The sequence below is a fragment of the Bidens hawaiensis genome, unplaced genomic scaffold, assembly GCF_021521415.1.
Source record: "Bidens hawaiensis isolate Kalapana, Puna unplaced genomic scaffold, B.hawaiensis_p1.1 tig00035422_1, whole genome shotgun sequence".
Lineage (NCBI taxonomy): Eukaryota > Viridiplantae > Streptophyta > Magnoliopsida > Asterales > Asteraceae > Bidens > Bidens hawaiensis.
The window spans coordinates 183,184-195,879 of NW_027496149.1; the positions used below are offsets into that span (position 1 = coordinate 183,184).

Genomic DNA, 12,696 nt, shown 5'->3' on the forward strand with positions numbered 1-12,696 from the left:
TATTAAACCATTCATACTTATTTCATTTCCAGGTTCTAGTGTCATTACACCCCTTCCCATTGCAATATTAAACCATTAATACTTATTGCATTTCCGGGTTCGAGTGTCACCACACCCCTTCCCATTGAAATATTAAACAATTAATACTTATTGCATTTCCGGGTTCGAGTGTCAGCACACCCCTTCCCATTGCAATATTAAACCATTAATACTTATTGCATTTCCGGGTTCGACTGTCACCACACTCCTTCCCATTGAAATATTAAACCATTAATACTTAATGCATATCCCGGTTCGAGTGTCACCACACCATTTCCCATTTCAATATTAAACCATTAATACTTATTGCATATATGGGTTCGACTGTCACCACACCCCTTCCCATTGCAATATCAAACCATTCATACTTATTGTATTTCTGTGTGCGAGTGTCACCAGACCCCAACCTGTTGCAATAAGTATGAACTGGATGGTCACCCACCGGCGATTCTTACAACCGGTTATTTTCACCCATTGACTCTTACAACCGAATGGTTGCTCCTACCTGTGACTCTTACAACGGATGGTCACACCCAGATGGTTACACACTACTCTTCCTCTGTTCTACACATATACCGGCGACTAGCATTGTTTGATCCAATCAATGAAATCATTAATTTATCATATTAGTTTCAAGATAAACTCGACCATATATTCCACTATACCCGCATTCTCTTCCTTACTTTGAAAATGGTTATGATAAACCCCAGAAGATGTTGGTACTGCATGTTGACTACCACATTGGTCAAGTGTAATAGTCCACATACCATACATATGTGTTCTAGTTATTACCACATCATATTCCAAGTAACGAGTTTCAGTACAGATATCGTTTTTAATATACATCATATAATCATACCACATTAGGTGAACAAGAAGTTTATCAACACCTTGTATGTATGCTTCCAATTTGTTAACCATGTGGAAGTATACAAACTTCACATCTTATATATTAAATTCATACTTTACTTTTAACATCATGAGAACTTGTTTAATATTTGTATCATACCAGAATTTGGATCAAGTCTTGAACCGAACACTTTAATCGTTAACCTTCAGCTCTGATTACCAACTTGTAAGACCCTTAAAAATTAACCGTAAACAGACCGAAATATATAACTATTTTTTTGTTATTATTTATATTGGCCATCATAAGTGGCAGCAACTTAACGACGTTTAACATCCATAAATAAAGTATTAAGCTTAACAAAATGAGAAAGCAATGAAGACGATTCTTATGTTCGGTTCGCATCACGACTTGATCTTCTTCCGGTACCATAAGCTTTTAAATACCTGATAGTTACCACCATAAAACATTTAGTAACTTATTATATAAACGAGTCGTTGACTCCGAAGTGTGAAATAGCACAATCATAAAATTTGTCTATCGCGTAGCACAACGGATATTGGAATCAAATTGTTGCGTAGCATGACAACTGATGAGTTGACTCGGGTCAGTTGACCATCTCCCTCGCACTGGAGATGCCTATTGTCGCACTCTGCTAAAGTGAGCAGGTGTTTAGATTTGTCGTCCCCTAATATTAGCTAGTGTCCAGATTTGCACCCCTCTAATATTAGCATGTGACCAGATTCACACCTCTTATATAAGCAATTGTCTATGTGGCACTCCACTTAAGTTAATAGTTGTCTAGATTTGCACCCCTCTTATATTAGTAAGTGTCCAGTTGTACACCGCGCTTATATTAGCAGATGTTTAGTTTTATACCCCTCTTATATTAACAAGTTCTTATTTTATTTCCCTTCATATTCCGGTTCTAACCCGAATTTTTGGTCCGTTAAGGGTATTTCTATCATTATTGTATTCTATTCATTTCAAATAAAAACAATGTTAGTAGGTGTCGAAATTTGCACCCCTCTAATATTAGCAAGTTATTGTTTTCTTTTCATTCTAAATTCTGGTTTCTAACCTGAATTATTTGGCTCGTTAAGGGTATTTCTGTCATTGATATATTCTATTTACTTCAACCAAAAAAACTCTTATTTTCATCCAAGCACAAACTACTTTATGGTTGATATATAATCACACCATGACCTCTACGACGCCATGGTCGTTTATACCTTGGATTCATTGTCAATGTCGGTTTAGGGCCATATAGACCATAGACGACCCATTCGATTCATTCTTGTGATATCAATCACTTTTGAATAAATCAAACGTCATAATTTAATTCCTCCATGGGCTTAGCCATGTTTCATATACTTAGGACACCACCTTCGTCTCTATGACTTCATAAGTCATTTACACATCGGTTCTGACAAGTCCTTTATTTAAATCTTAAAAAATTATTTTTTATTATTCAAACCAATAATCAAACTTCTCCCATTCATTTTGTCAAGATACCTAAATCGATATACTTTCGTAACATAATAAAACGAAGCATCTAGTCACGTACCTTCAAACTTCTCGTTTTGTTTCGTGTCCCGTCCGGTTCGATCTTTTGTTACATAATAAAACACAACATCTAGTCACGGACCTTAAAGCTTCCCGTTTTGTTTCGCATCCCGTCTGGTTTGATCTTTCGGATCGTCACTCGAGTTGCCTATAAATCACAACCCAGTTACTCATGAGGATACTCTTCTTTTTATATCCTATTTATTAACATATGCCAACATTTTCCAAAGAGTTCATATCAACCTCCTTATGTTAGATATCATATTTCTCATTCAAGCATTGCATCAAACACCTTGTAGGCATGATTTTTAAGTTGTACATTTATTTAAATTTCATAACTTTCTACCACTTCATATAATCCTAGTTTCATTCAAATCTCTTAAACAATCAATTTATATGTAAAAGCGGATCAAATCATAGCTAATACACTACCGATTGTTCATGAAATTGGGTTTCTTCGCCTTATGGTTAAACTCCACTTCATAGTAGACTTGAACACTAACAAACAAGTGATTTTTGCCAATTACTTCATGATTTCAACATTCATCATGAATTTAAGGATTCATGTACTATCAATTTCATCACATGATCACAATCCATTCACTAATTCCTAGTAATCTACTTGTCATCTTTCACTACTATATCAAATATGATTTCAATACATACCTTATGATCACCAAGTTGAGATTATCACAATTTTACCCACATGCAAGGGTTTTATTTGATAATTAGCCTTTCAATTTTGAGAATTCGATAAGCAAGGGTTTCTCCCTTCTTGTTCTTCTCCCTGATGATCGACACACACAACACACATGTGTGTGTGTGTTTGTTTTACTCCAATTTTATAATTCACATGTTTTTGTTTGATTTTGAACATGTTTAGCCCCTATATTTTATCTAGTATTTAAAACGCAACTTTTAACCCATTTTCAGGGTGTTACAGGTATCTGGTTCGTATTCGAGTAAAGTGGAACAAAAGGTTTATGGATCGTACCCTAGACTTCCTAGGCCTTATGTTTTACTTACAGTTGATGCATTTCTTGATGGTTTGCCTGATTCCAAGTTTTGTATAGAAGAAGAGGATGAATATCCGAATTTGGATGAGAAGAAGGGTCCGAATTGGCGATTTCTAGCAAGAAACATTGTTGGAAATGGGTTAATTTCGATAATCTTTCATCTTGAAGTATGTAAATTCAAGTTTTGATGCTTATATATATGATACTAGCTTTTGAACTCATGTATCACAAAATTTGTCAGATGATAAATATAAATAACTCCGTCAAGTAAAGGAAGAAAATTAAATTGTAAAAAAAAAAATGAAATTATAGTACAAACAATAAGAAGTCTAGAATCTCAAACTTATAAATTTGAGAAAATCTCTTATATACAACATTTGTTGTTAATCACAAGTATTCTCAATCACCAGTCAATATTAACAATTTGTTGACTATGTCTGCTAGTTAACCTGAATTATACAACAAGTAGTGTCCATGGGAAAAAAAATTAGACATCGAAAGAACAAACCAAACTAAAAAAACATTATTCTTGACTATTTTCTACTTGTTTACTATTATATCTCTACTTCTTTGATTTTCAATCAATATTTTACTTTTAATTTCTTGGATATTTTATAACCCATTTAATTCAAACATGACATGTTTAGTAAACTACATAACTCCAACATGGCTATATAATAAATGGGTTGATACGTCAACCTATTTAAGTATAAGAGATCTTTAAAAAGGTTCATATTTAGATTTTAGATGGGTTATTTAAGTAAATTTAAATTTTGATATTTTAAGTAAATTATAAAAAAAAATTGGGCGACAAAATGATATAACACTTTACAGGGATTGAACCCTTTAAACTTTTATTTTTTACCTTAACCACCTTATTACCTTACCAAAGTAAAAATCGCATATAACTGGTGAATTGGGTTGGCCTTCATGTCAATCTATCTTTTATAATAAAAGACTACTTAATTTTGCCACTTGTCAACCTCATAGCTTTCCTCACCTTTTTTCAACTTATTTCAATATATGGTCCATTATCTTTAAGTTATTTACATATATGAATTCAAGTTTATTTTTATTAAAGGTAAATCATGATCGATTCATTCATTAACATTAATGGTGAAATAAGAAAAAAAGGTAATTTCAACATTGAAGTTGCATGCGGTTTAGAATAAAACTGTAACATCCCGAAATTTCCAAAATGATATTAATTATATTACTTAATAATAGAGGAAAGTTTACTCGGGTTATCGGGAAATAAATAAATAGAGTAGGAGTTGGTATGGGTCGGGCTAGCGTTGGGTAGTGGATATGGGTTTTGGACTTAGATTAATGGAGATGGGTTAAATGAGAATGGGCCTTAGGTCCATGGGATTTAAGGGATATAAATATCCCCTAAAACCCCATACCATCATTCTTTCCATCTATTTTCTAACACACTCCAAAACACACACACCACCAACACCGCCGGCCGGCCGAGGAGAGGAACGGACAGATCCGAGAGAGAGTGAGGGCTAGTTGTGATTAACAAGTTGAACAAGATCCAAAGGAGCTCAAAAAGGTATGATTCTTGATCTTTGAAGTTTAAAGATCCGAGCTTTATAGCGTATATACGACCGGAAACGGTTGGGGAACGTAGGGGGGTGATGTCGAACCATAGCAAGGGTGTTAAAATCGCTCGAAATGCTGGTCAGAAACTAAAACAGCGGCTGATCTGGGCAACTTCGCCTGCATCTGGGCAACTTCGCCTTCAAAGCGATAACTTCGCCTTCAAAGCGATAACTTCGCCTAAAGCCAAGTTCGCCTGATGACAACTTCGCCTAAAGCCAAGTTCGCCTGATGACAACTTCGCCTAAAGCCAAGTTCGCCTGATGACAACTTCGCCTAAAGCCAAGTTCGCCTGATGACAACTTCGCCTAAAGCTAAGTTCGCCTAAGGTTTAACTTCGCCTAAAGTCAAGTTCGATTAGAAAATAAATTAAAAATCTAATGAAAAATGTGTTAAGACAGTTAATGGAAATAAATTTTTCCAAGCTGACCAGGTCAGCTCGACCCCAGCCAGGGGCTCTACCCCTTGGACCCTGCTAGGGGCTGCCGCCCCTAGACCCCGCTGCCAGGGGCGCTGCCCCCGGACCCCCGTTCGTTGTGGGTCATATAAAGATAGAAATACATTATGAGAAGTGATAGTTAATTGATACGTATACTTGTTATACAGTCAGCCGTGCACAACTGAAGAAAGGGATTACGATTAACGGTGAACGTAACCGTATTCAGGTGAGTTTCTAGCCCCATTCCTTGTTATGTTTTCGGGGCTGTGTGCATACTCGATGTGTTGTTAATACATTTATCCTAAGTGATAAGTGTATGCCATATGTGATATATGTGATGGATATGAATGATTACTTGTCGGTACGCGAACGATCTTCGGATATTGCGCGTACTGTCAGGTTAAAAATAAAGATACGAATATTATATATCAAAGATGTATGAACATTACAAATGAATACTTGTCGGGGCGTGAACGATCTTCGGATATTGCACGTATCGACAAGGGGTATGGTTGTTAAATGAATGATGTAAAGAACGCCTAGAGTGTTCTTATGCTATAATGTAATTATTGTATATGTGAAGTATGTGTATACAGGTACACGAATGGTATGTGAGTCCTAAGTTCGACATAGTAAGTTAGGGTGGCGAATCCCTCTAACTCCAGTTGGACATAGACTTGGCAGGTGATGGCGTAGTTAAGGACTGCGAGCCTTATACGTGATGTAGATAATAGATGTAAGCATAGGAAAGGACTGTGAACCTTATACGTGCTGATTTTGTAGCCTAGGGGAGGACTGCGAACCTCGTACGTGCTATGAATTAGGTTGCAACATAGGGAAGGACTGTGAACCTTGTACGTGTTGTGGATGTATGTCAGCATAGGAAAGGACTGTGAACCTTATACGTGCTGATTTTGTAGCATAGGGGAGGACTGCGAAACTCGTACGTGCTATAAATTAGGTTGCAACATAGGGAAGGACTGTGAACCTTGTACGTGTTGTGGATGTATTATGGTATAGGGAAGGACCGCGAACCTTGTACGTACCATAAATGGTGAACATAGGTAAGGACTGCGAACCTTGTACGTGTTCACAACCTTGAGTACGGGTATAGACGGCGGACTATGAACGTACTCTCGGTAGACTGAGGTTAGTGATTGTAGATATGTATGTATGTATGGTAGCAAGTATGTACGTAGAACAGAAGGGTAACTAATGATGTATGGATATGTATCTACGGATAAGTATGTATGTGTATGTATTGTATGGCGTTCGATTAACTAGAACTCACTCAGCGTAGCTGACTTTTAGTATGCACGCAGGTGAGCTGATTACAGAGCTAGCATGAGGATGACGCATGGCATGGATTGAACGGCTGGCATCTGAAGAAAGAAGTAAAGATGTTTTAAATATAAAGTTTTGTGTTATGGTATCAAAGAAAAGATTTAATGTTTTGTAACAAATGATTGATGTTTTATATTCCGCGAAAAGTTTTAATAAACTCTGATTTGAAGAACTGTGTTTATGAGTAAATCCGACGCTAAATTAGGGCCACCGGGTTCGGGGCCTTACAAAAACTTTCATGTCACATGTGGTTGCAAATTAAAGAAAATAAAGGCGTATCATTGTCTAAGAATTTGGATTTGTATGGTAATAAACTACAAATTATTTTTAAACCGGGATTCGAGCAATAATGCATAATATTTTATATAATTATTGCAAACATGGAAAATACATATTACATAAATCTTGGTGTTTAGTTTTAATTAATTCATTGACTTTTTGTGTAATATAAAGGGTTTTAGAATAAAAAAATCAATATTTAGTTTTCAATATTTTTTCTTCCATAACTCAGATCAAAATGTTTTAAAACATATATTTTATGACTTGATTTATATTTTTTTATATATTTAAATATATTTAATTAAAATATGCTTTATAATACAAATTACTTAATTAAAAGCATTCAAATTCAAAATTTTAAACCAAAAAAATTGTTTCAATCCCATCCATTATTTTCGCTTTCCAAAAATCATCTAGGATATTGAAACCTAGATTCATAGAATATCGTTTTCGTTAAGTTTTTACACAATTTCATTTTTATGTTAACTTATTAATTTTATTTTATACAAATACAACAAATTGGGGTTATGTTAGTGTTTTCTATTGGTTGGTACATAATTAAAGTGTTTATTATGGTTTATATTCAAAATAATAAAGCTATACGCAAAATTTAAAAAAAAAATACAGTCATAACATTATTATTCTAATATGTTATAAAATTCATTAAGATTCACACCTTGATTATAAAATAGAAATATTTATTATTTTTCTTAATATTTGTAACTTGATCATGTTCCTTATTACATTTCAAGGATATTCCATTTTGATATTTATTGTAAAAAAATAGTTAATCAGGTTAAAAGTCATTTATTATGATTTCATAAAATCTAAAATCTTTGCTTCTTCTTCTTTTTTTCTTTTTTCTCTATAAGTTGTTAATATATATATATATATATATATATATATATATATATATTGATTAATTAAGTATTCCAACAACTTTCCATAATGTTAACTAATAAGTAATAACACGATATTAGTATTCAAAATTTTAAAATTCCTTATCCAATACTTTGAATTGTTTTAGATACTTTATACAACTTTAAATATTCTAATATTCAGCTAACTTAGAATAATTACTGTTATTTGAACAATTACTATAAGGTAAGTATGTTTTTGTTATTTTCTTGTGAATTACATTAATATAAAATGAAACAAATCATTCTATTATATTTTAATTTTCGGTTATATATGTTGCTTGATTATACAACTTTTAATTGTAAAATATAAAATCAATTAAAAATTTGTCATACACAGAATATTAATGACAACAAATTTATCATGATCAATAAATTTCAGATTCTAAAGATTTTAAGGATGATTATATCATCAAAGTTCAGGGAATCTGTTTTTGGGATAATCATGTTTTTCGGATAAACATGAATTGATGATATCAAATGACATAATATTAATTGTTTAAAAGGTATGATATTTTATGTGTTTAAGTATTTTTTTTGTTAGTTTTATGGATATATTTATCACCATTAAGGGTTGGTAATTTGGTATGTACTTGAAAGAACCTTATTTGTCGCACGGGCAACTATATGTGGCTACATCAAGAGTTACAAGTAGACATGGACTAAAGATTTTGATTTTTGATAAACAATGTATGCCAACCAATACAACAAATGTTGTGTACAAGTAAGTTTTATTACTTATTTGTAACATATTTGTGTAACCTTAGTGATGTAATTATTACAATTTTAACGTAAATTGTAATTGTATTAATAATATATGATCATTTTGTTGACTGAATTTTATTTAATGGCTAGAGTTTAAAATTTTCATCAATTATCCGTGTAATACACGGGCCTCAAACTAGTTTTACAATAAAAGGTTAATGCGTTATTTATGATATTAAAGATTAATATTACAAGTGAACGAAATTTCTAATTCTTTTTCTTTCTGAACCAATAAAGATCTAATTCTAGATCAAAAGATCAACTACTGTACAACAAAGATAAACTTTCTCGTTATATAAGAAGATAAGCTATACAAAGTACAAACCAATCATAAACACTTGACTGTAAGTTTACATATATAATTATAAATCATTTCTATATCAAATCCAACATATGTAAGTATTTGGCACTCAAAGTGTGGTCAAACACCGAGACCCTTGCTTAGAAGTCAATGGACCTGCAGGTGCAGCTGAACCAAAAGGCAAAACAACAACACAATTTACAATAAACATATACCTGCCAGAAACCCAAGTTCCCACCTTCCACCGGAGTTGACCGTTTGACTTGAGATTTAAAACCAACCTTCCCGCCATTTGATCACGACCCATTTCATACCCGAAAGATGGGTCCACGGGTAACCCGTTGGCAACTAAAACCAATGATAGAAGATTGTGATCCTTGTTTTCTTGGTAAAAAGGAGGGATAGACGAATCAAGAGTTATCCTTTGGCCCATATAAGAAGCATAAACTTGGATTTCATCATAGTAAATGCCAACTTTTTGATTCGGGTTTTTAGAAAGAAGGGTTATTTGAATGGAAGAGTTGAGAAGGTGAAAACCCGAGAGGCCGAGTTGGTAAATATCGGCTTCTTTGAGGGAAAATTCGGGCTTGGCGGGGTGGAGTATGAACCAAACAACAAGTATGAGTAAGAGGATTGAGAGGATGAAGGTGATGAATGTGTAGGCTAGTTTCTTATGATGTTTTTTGATGTTTATATGTTTCTTTTTGGCACAATGTTCGGGTGATTTTTCGTCAATTTGAGACATATTTTATTAAGGAGGAAGTTAATAAGGGTATGGGTATGGGTGGTGGGAGGCTTATATATGAACAATTGGAGTGGGAGAAGCTTTGGCCTTTAGGCTTTATAGCTCTTCAATTATTGTAGAAGGTGTGTGACAGACCTTCTAATCTTTGGGGATGCATGTTTGGACGCTAGCTTGTTTCGAAAGTGATCATGTGATAGTGAATGTACGTTTTTGTATAACTAGGTAGTGTTTTGATATGTTTTTGTGGCTTAAAGTTGTAATAATCACATAACTAGATGATTGATTATTCGAGAAATTATAATCCTTAATAAGTTTACAAATAATATAACCAATAAGAACATTGAAAGGGATTATGTGATATCTTTATGAAATGAAGATAAAATTCTATTATTATTATTATTATTATTATTATTATTATTAAAACGAAGGTAAATAAGTTTATCTTTAGATAAGTTTATCTTTAGATCATTTGCAACTAGCAAGGAATTGATCATTTGAAACATATTATTGACCCAGTAATCTAATAATTAAAAGCAAAGTATGTTTATCTAAACACTCAAAGTTGATTTTATAATGACTTTAAGCCTCAATGATAAAATCAGAGTAGTTTTTTTGCAATTGATTGATACAAGCACTATATCAATTATCAAGCAGGTTAAAGAAGTGGCCACAAGACATGATTAACCTTTTCGTAAAGAGAAAGCTCACTAGACATTGAAAATGATAGGTTTAAAGTTTTAACAACAAAACAATATCCCATGAAATATTAAGAAAAACTTTGCGTACTCGTGTTACCAAAAAAAAAAAAAAAAAAGCTTTCCTTTTTTTTAAAGCCACTCAATCGAATATGTTAAGGTCTATCAACTTGTACAAAATACATGAAAAGTTTCGTTAAATTATTATATGTATATTACACTCCCTTAGTTTACGTCAAATCAATGTACTTTTGAATTGTTTTAACAATGACTTGTTAACTATTTAATTTGTCAAAGAGAATAACAAGGTGTGAATTAAAAAGGAAATAAAAATAACCGTATTTTAAACAAGTTTAGGGACTTAATATATATATATATATATATATAGGAAAGAGTTATCCTAAAAATAAGTAGTTTTCTAGGAAGACTAGGGATAAATCATAGTCATTGGATCATGTTAATTAATGGTTGAGATTTAAAGTTACCAATAACCGACATAGTTTTCTAGAATTGTTCTTTCACCATCATTTGTAATGTCAAATGTCAAAATTTTGTTGGTTCTTACTATTCCTAGGAAACTCCTTATTCTTATTTGAACCTTTTTTCTATATATATATATATATATATATAGGGGATGGTTCAAGAGAGAAATGATATTATTGCAAGAAATGTAAGAAATGAATGTGAACCACTAGTTTTGTTTTAAGTTATAAATGCTTAAGCTAAATAAAGAAACTATTAATTATTCTTTTTCTTCAATTAATATAACTAATAAACCATAATACTTATTTATTTAATTAATATAACTAAATAACTTATTATAATAAGAAAATATTAAGAACTCATTTATTTTTATAACTTACTTTTTGTTTCTTGAATTTTTATCCTACACAACTATAATTTATTCATACATTAAAATTTCTTTCTATTCAAAACTAATTTCTTCCAACTCAATATATTAATATCCATCAACACATACTTACATTATGATGCATAATACCAAAAAACAATTTTACATGTGTTTGAATTAGATATCAACAAAAAACATACAACCTACACAAAAGCGTATAATCTACACTTGTTCTAAGAATAAGACAACATATAACCTACACACGAAAAAAAATTTAACCTACACACAAAATTCATCATCAATAAAATACACACGCACCCGAAAACATATAACCTACACATAAAAAACATATAACCTACACACGAATATTTTATCTTACACAAATACAATTTATTCATACATTACTTTCTTTTCAAAACCAATTTCTTCAAATTCATGTAAGGCCCCGTTACCGGTAGCCCTACTTTTGTGTTGGATTTACTCATAAACGCAGTTCTAAATATCAGAGTTAATTAAAACATTCGCGGAACATTAAAAACTTTCATAAAATATTTCGTAACAATCCAAAACTTGTCTTAAACAAACAACTTGTCTTTCAAAAACAAAGTAATTAAAACATATCACGTCTTGAGCCTTCTGATGCCAGCCTCTTATTCAATGTCACGTGTCTCCTCAAGCGAGCTGCCTCATCCTACTCACCTGCGTGCATACTAAAAGTCAGCTACGCTGAGTGAGTTCTAGTTAATCATACATTATACAATACACATAAACTTATATTCTTTCAATCATACTTTCATACTTTCTTTTGTACTAACTTGCTTTCATATCTTACGTTATAAAGAGCATTACGCCCTACATTCCTCGAGTATTATTAGGGCTCGGTACCCTCCTTCCTCGAGTATTATTAGGGCTCGGTACTGTAACGATTCCGGCAAAATCAGGTATACCCTAACCGGTATATACTATTGATGTGTTATTTAATAATGAATATGTGAATTATAATGTGTTTATATGGGTATGTATGATTCACAGTACGAATTATACTTGATTATACAGTTAATCGTATTGGAAATACGATTAACCGATTAACGGTTATTGAAGCCCGAATGAATCGAGGATTACATTATAGACGGGATATATGATATTTAATGATGTTTACGAAGTATTAAAGCTTCGGGATAAGTGAATTAAAGCACAGAAAAGAATTTTCGATTTAATGGTACGTCGGTACGTTAAACGAAACCTTTAATACCAAACCGAGCAAGAGACGATCGATCAAGCCGAAAAA

At 32.5% G+C, this 12,696-nt stretch overlaps 1 pseudogene; it reads right to left on the reverse strand.

The window, feature by feature from the left end:
* Positions 1–9,063: 9,063 nt before the first annotated feature.
* LOC143587247 (NDR1/HIN1-like protein 26 pseudogene) lies at positions 9,064–10,136 on the reverse strand (annotated as a pseudogene).
* Positions 10,137–12,696: the final 2,560 nt, after the last annotated feature.